This window comes from Diabrotica virgifera, chromosome 3 (genome assembly GCF_917563875.1).
Source record: "Diabrotica virgifera virgifera chromosome 3, PGI_DIABVI_V3a".
NCBI classification, from domain to species: Eukaryota; Metazoa; Arthropoda; class Insecta; order Coleoptera; family Chrysomelidae; genus Diabrotica; species Diabrotica virgifera.
In genome coordinates this window covers 235,577,101-235,584,959 of record NC_065445.1, presented here as the reverse complement: position 1 = coordinate 235,584,959, position 7,859 = coordinate 235,577,101, and positions in this window count along the sequence as shown.

Here is a 7,859-nt window from a genome sequence, read left to right as displayed (position 1 = left end):
AAATAAAAAAAATTGACAAATTGAATTTTAATACCCACCAAAATGTACCTTTAGTAACGACAATAAGAAAGTATTATTACGACTTTTGGATAAAATTTCATCTTCTCTCCTCTACAGGCTTCTGAAAAACGAAAAAAATAATTTATTGGCATCATTAACAGAAGCCCTGTCCTGGCGGCCCTGGTTTGTTTAGTATATTGGTCCCATCTTCGTGGTGCGGGGGTGCTGCGACTTTGGACTTTCAAGAAACAAACTGAGAAGAGCAAGAGATCAATAAAGAAATGGTTTTATGCAAAACTCCCCCGAAACTTTGAATGCCATATATTTTGAGCACGTTTCATTAGTTCAAGAGCCAAGCTCTAACATTTTAGAGTACGCCTTACTGAATTGGCTCTAAGCATTTGTCAAAGTATTGTCAACTTTTTAGAGAGTTATAGGTATAATCTAGAAGAACTAGTGGTAGAAGGATATGACGGAACTGTGGTAAATACCGGAAGAAAAAATGGTATAATTTCTCAACTAGAGTTAAAGTTAGACCGCCCTTTACAAATATTTCTCTGTCAGCTTCACTCTAATAAATTGCCGTTACAGCATCTTTTGCAAAAGCTTGACGGTCAAACTCAAAGTCCAAGAACTTTTGCAGGAACTGTAGGAAATCAAACAGTGCATTGCGAAAATATGCCGGTTATAAACTGTGACATTATTGACTGTGAGTTACCAGAAGTAGATTTAATTGACTTTGGTACCGATCAGAAATATTGGTTTCAAATAAATTTGTGTCGCAATTTCTACAGGGGAATGTTCTGTGGATTTATTAAACCAAAGCCCTGGAAAGTTAAGTCATTCCCGATGGCTAATGTTGGCGAATTGCATTATACGTCTTTATGTAAGCACTGAAAATCCAACATCAGAGCTAAAGGAACTGACCAAATTTATTGTCACCGTATATGCTCCTTTATGGTTTCAGATCAAATGCAATTCATCATGTGTGAATGGTGCAAAGCATGTTTTACAAACAATTAAGCATAGTCGATATTTAAAGCAAAATTTGAAAAGCTTTTTAGACCCTGTAATTCAAAGAAATGCCTATTTTGTACATCCGGAAAATCTTCTGCTATGCATGCTGCATGACACTCGCCCGCATATAAAAGAGGTTACATTTCGTCGCATTCTCAATGCAAAACTGAGGCCAATAATGACTCATCTAAAATCCTACCATTTATTATTCCACAAATTAATTTTGAAGCAGATGATATTGATCTTATTGATTGACAAAACAATAAAATAACTTGCCCTCAATTGCTTTAAGGTTTGAAAGTAGAGGATTTGAAAAACATTATTTCCGGATCTCCTGAGAAAATCATTGACATCGCTACATTTCCCTGTCACACCCAATCTGTAGAGAGAATCGTGAAGCTCGTAACTGAAGCATCTTCATCGGTTCTTGGATCACAAAAAAGACAATTTTATCAAAACAAAAAATTGATTCGCGCAAAGATATACCAAAATTTGAGTCCAAAAAAGACTACAAACAATAGATAATCAAATTTAAGGGGGAGGGTAGGGAGTGGTTAGAAGAATAGTTATGACATATTTAAAAAATATTTCAATGGAATATCATTTTTATAATAATAACATGTAATTATTAATTAACTTTTCATTTAAAATCATAAGTTCGCATTTTTTATTTTTTTTTTATTTTTCAACCCCCGGTAGAGGGCAGAAGATGAAATTTTTTTGAAAAATCGCCAATAAAGATTAGGTTTGTAATACTAATTGGCAACTTTTGCGCACCATTCCAAAACAGTTTTCGAAACTTCGATTTTTCGATCCACCCTACTCCGGGGGTTCAGGATTGAAGAGAGAGATGCTAACTGGAGATTTGGAGGAACTCTCAATATTATCTGAATGAAATATTATTTGTGATTTTTCCTCACCTGAGTACTTTTTTCCATGTTTATTACTTTTTAAACAAGAATTCATAAAACAAAAATATATACAGTACCGTCAAATTTTGTTAATATCTAACTTCATTGTGACCGAGTGCAACTCGTTAAACACATTGTGCACTACACGTAGCCTAACTTTTACAACAATACTCTGGCAAATGTATTATATTTTTGCAAAAATGTGGAATGTGTTTAATCTGTAGAACAATTTTAACATTTTTTGTTTTCTATACAGATTTCAGTCCGCACAAACAATACCTAATGACTTTTTGTGTAAAATAATTAGGGAAGCAGGAATTTAACAGTTTATAATTTCCCATTAAGTTTCCTATAGTCCATTTGACGATTCACCACCTGAATCGATACAGTAAAGGAGATTATTTTCTTAAAAGGAAAAAAGTAGTAGATCTGTCTCTGTTATGATAAAATGTAATTTCGATACCTGAATATAGTAATATTTTCCTTTAATTTAGAGGCAAATAACTCAGAAGCCATCTTTTATTGTTGATTTACACATTAGGGGATTCCCGGTTGCATCTAAACATTCCGTATATGTATTTGGACCATAGGAGTTTTCTATTGGTTCGTTGCAGCACGCGGTAATATTTTAACCAATAGGCGGCGAGGTTCCAGATGCATATACGGAATGTTAGTCGGTCCCAAATTCATATACGGAATGTTAAATATCGTACACCGAAAAAGATAAATTTTTTTAGAGTCTTTTAAAAGGAGATTGATTTTAAAATACTTGTTACTGTATTATTTCTGTAAATATATTTTGTTTTATTTCCTATTGCATTGTGTTATTTCTCTTTAATTATTTAATAATACAAAAAACGAATAAAGTCCTGTATAAAAGGTATTTATTTAAAATCCCTAAAAAGGGCTACATCACAGAACTAGTTTTCGATTGGTTGACCAATCATTATCAGTGCATTCCTAAAATGAATATAACCTGATACAATGATGCAAAGGTTTTAAAATTTTGACTACGGTTAAAAAAAGTTGTAGGTTATACTCACGTGACCTTACCATGCTAACCATCAAAATATAATATTACAAATTTTATTTACATATATTACATAACTACAAATATTTTGGTGGTTAGCATGTAAGATCACGTGAGTATAACCTAACCTACAACTTTTTTTAACCGTAATCAAAATTTAAAAACCTCTGCACCATTTTATAAGATTATATTCATCTGAATATAATCACACACACTTATAACACAGCTGAAACAGATCTAAACATACTTAACAACACGTGCAAGTCATTAAAAATTCTGAGAAAGCGAAACCTTAGTCAAATAAAGAAATATGTCTCTCAAATGTATACCATCCCATTTATGAATTTCGCACCAAATAGGTACCTAATCATTGTTTTATTTTTCTTTAATAATACATTAATAAAATAGGTATTCTAAAATCAGTCTCCTTTAACTGATTAATAAAAAGTCCTATTTTTTGGTCTACGAATAATTAACATTCCGCATATGAATTTCGCACCAAATAACATTCGAAATACAATAATTGTTTTATTTTTATTTAATAATAGAGTAACAAGTATTTTAAAATCAATCTCCTTTTAAAAGATTCTAAAAAAACTTATCTTTTTCGGTGTACGATATTATTAACATTCCGTATATGAATTTGGGACCGACTAACATTCCGTATATGCATCTGGAACCTCGCCGCCTATTGGTTAAAATATTACCGCGTGCTGCAACGAACCAATAGAAAACTCCTATGGTCCAAATACATATACGGAATGTTTAGATGCTTCCCGGTTCCACCTAAAAACCAATGTTGTTATAAGATTTGAAATACTTAACTTCATCACATCTTGATGTTTCTTTGTTATCTCCTGGGAATGTAAATCGACTTCTGAATACCGGAAGAGATATTTTTTGAGAATGCGGTATTTACGAGGCGTTTAATATTTACAACAAAAAAAAAATCACCTTGGTGGCTTTAGTTTCTTCCAAATTGGTACCTAGTTCAAACTTTAGGCTATCCTTTTTCCCATTGATTGTTGCTGCAAATCAATGTACCAAATTTATGGTAGGGGAGCCCAAGCGGAAATTTTTGCAGTTACTCGAGCACGTCAGATTATGGCATGGAGAGAAACTTTGTACCCTGTAAATGTGCCTCTGCCATATATTGGATCTTAATGCAGGGGGAGTTCGTTAAGGAGGGTCCGAAAAAAAATTTGTCCTTAGAAAAACTCGAAATCGTCAGATTAAGATAAGGTAAAATAAGTACATATAAAAGCAGAACAGTGTATATTTAAAAAATCTGACCGTTTCAGCGGGGCGTAACGAAATGGGTGAGTCACAAAGTTTCACGAGAAAAAAGCGAATATTTCGACAAATAAACGTCAGGTCGAAAAACCAAAAAATACGTGTTCAGTATTTACGTGGTAAATTTAAAATTTTAAATGCGAACCCCGCGATATTTCGCAAAATGAACATCAGATCGAAAAACTGAGACATACACGTATTCAATATTTTTGAAAAATCTATCGAAATACACCAAATACGACCCCCCACGGATGTGGGGTGAATGGTTACTTTAAAATATTAAATAGGAGCCCCCAATTTTTATTGCCGATTTGGATTCCTTGTGTAAAAATAAGCAACTTTTATTCGAGACATTTTTTCGAATTATGAATAGATGTCGCTATAATCGTAAAAAAACGATTGTTGGAAATAGAAAATTAAATTAAAAAATGGACAGTCCCCACGTAAATGCAAACCTTTGCTTTATTTTTTTGATTTTTGGACCTAATCTTCACAACCTAATAGATCCCCATAACACTTGAGTAACTGCAAATTTAGCATACTTTCCTCCCCTACTATTAGAGCCTACAGTTTTACACAATTTTTTTGTTTTTAATCAAATCATCGATGTATATGAAAAAAATTGATACAATATGATTGATACCACAAATGAATATCAATTGATAATCACTATAAAGACTAGTGGTAAACAAACCTTTGTAAGCGTATGCCTACAACATTAGACATAAACTATACTACATGTAATATATAGTGTAGTGTAGCTCCGTCTTGAAGGTTAGCCAGCTATCGAAAATTTGGGTTTTAAAATGATGGGAACCCTGTGCTCTATGTATAATATATTGCAATGTAGTTAGCGTTTAGTTAGATATAAATGCATCGATGTATATATAAAAGTATATCTTTTAGTAAGTCAAGTATTTGATGCGGCTTATAATACAGTCATTAACTATTTAGATGGAAAATAAGCCACAATTAAATTGAAAAGATAATTTTATTAACGTTTCGACGCACAAATCGGGTGTCGGTGTCAAAATCCAAATACTACTAAATTAAACAAAAATGTTGTTGCTAAGTAAAAAAATTCTTCTAATAATTTATTTAATCTGACTCATTTATATTGGCAATTCAGACGTATATTATACATTTTAAAGTAGAAGACTTAAAAATGATATCGCCAATATTTATAAATATATATACTTTTACTTTAAAATATATAAGATACGTCAGAATTGCCAATATAAATGAGTCATATTAAATAAATTATTAGAAGAATTTTTTTTACTTAGCAATAACATTTTTGTTTAATTTAGTAGTATCTTGTATTTTGACAACGGCACCCGATTTGGGGATTTGAATTATTTTTTCAATTTAATTGGGGCTTATTTCCCATCTAAATATTTAACATAAAAATGCCACAAGGAAATAGCTTCAGAACAACATTAATAATACAGTGTTAAAGAAAAAAACGAAGACAAATATAGAGAATTCAAAACTTAAACGAAGAGGGTAAAACAAAGCTCAATTTTAAAGCCTTTCCTTTGAATTCTCTACATGAACTCAATACTGTCACTCTTGTACATTGTACAACCAAAATAAAAAAATATTTTAATTTTTAATTACGTTTCTCTTATTTTACAGGTACGTTAAGGATGAGATAGCTGACGGTTAAAATTTGTAAGTATTATAATATGTAATGATAAATATTTAAAACTGAACTCAAGTTAAATTAGTCTTTAAAGATATTTTCAATTGCATACTTCCCTACAATTAAATTTTTTCTTATTTTGGTTTAATATGTCTTAGGTCTGGATCCCGCGTATAAAAAAGTTGTTTAATAGCAAGCTGAAAATTTGTTAATAGCTTAAGGGTGTCTAGTCGGACAAACTTTGATATATGGGAACACTGTAAGTTTTAATTGCGAAACAGGTTAAAAATTTGGAACGGTCACACCACGAAAACGTGACATGTATTTTGTCCGACAGAACTTCCAATTGATTTGTTACCCTTTCATTAAACTTTATTGCAAAAATCAAACTCCTATTTATCACTAAATGGGCATTTTAATGAGTGGAACACGTAAAACATATCAAATGACAGGCATTATGACAGGTGATAAATAGCAGTCTGATTTTTGCATGAGAGTTTAATGAAAGGGTAACAAATCAATTGGAAGTTCTGTCGGACAAAATACATGTGACGTTTTCGTGGTCTGACCGTTCCAAATTTTTAACCTGTTCCACAATTAAAACTTCCCTGTTTCAGTATTCCCATATATCAAAGTTTGTCCGACTAGACGCCCTTAAGCTATTAACAAATTTTCAGCTTGCTATTAATCAACTTTTTTTTCATACGCGGAATCCAGACCTATCTCGTAAATATGTTAATGCAAATGTATCGTCAAAGTTTTACAGTAAAGATTTAATGTAAGCAGATTTCGCGAGATTCGCAATAAAATATTTAAATTTTAAATTTTGTATTATAAACTGTTGAAACTCTTTTATATCAAAAATGTTAAAAACACATGACAAACTCACAATTCGGCATCAGTGAAGCATTGGTTACTCTAGAGGCACTATTTGCAGTTCAAGTTCTCTTTCAACGATGTGCAGACGCGAATTGTTATCTGTATGTGTTTTGTTGATTATAAGAAAGCCTTTGGCAAAGTAAAACATGGGAATATTAAATTTACTTCGTCTACATCGCAGGGACCGCCGTACAATAAACAATATGTATTACAAACACACTGTAAATTTATAGAATTTGGGATTCTTTAACGGACGACATAAACATAAAAATAAATGTGTGACAGGGATTTATACTGTCCCAATTATTACTCAATAAATGTTCAGAGCTAGTTATGACCCTAGCGCTAACTTATATATAGACGAGAGAATACTAATGAGTATAGCTCGGGAAATATGCAAAATGAATATTAAGTGCATATATTTGCATATTGTGGATAAATTTTTTAAGTGCATAATATGCATTTATTAAAAATGCATATTTTGAGTTATTTATGAAAAACCGCTTTAAAACGTGCATTTTTTCACGAAAAATTCAAATGTGTGATCTTTGATAACTTAAAAAGCGTTAAATTATTTTAATAACTTTATATAACAAATTTTCCTTAGAATTTGCCATCTATTTGTGGGGTTATTTTTAATAAAGTATTTTTCACCCCCGAAAAGGGGGTGGCATCCACCCCCAGGGTAAAAGCGCAAGTTGGAACTATTAATTTTACTCTATTTTTTATTAAGGTATCGTCTAAATCGAAGGTAATAGGTGATTTTGACCTTCAGTGACGACACTATGGAAAAGACATTGCAATTAAATAATCGAAATGCGCATATTTTGCAAGCTTATAAATTAGTAAATTATGTAGTCGCAAAATAATTAATTTTTTTAATTTTAAGTACAATTCTCTCTTGATCCAGAAAAATGCGGAGGTTTTCTTGCAAAGGAGTTGTAGCTCAATAATCGAAATGAGAGTATTTTGAAAGTTTATTCTTAGAATTTATACGCTATACGAATTATATCCTCGGTACGATATATTTTAAATGTTTTAGACATTTTCTCTTGAGTTGAATCAATTAGAGTGTTGTTCTAGG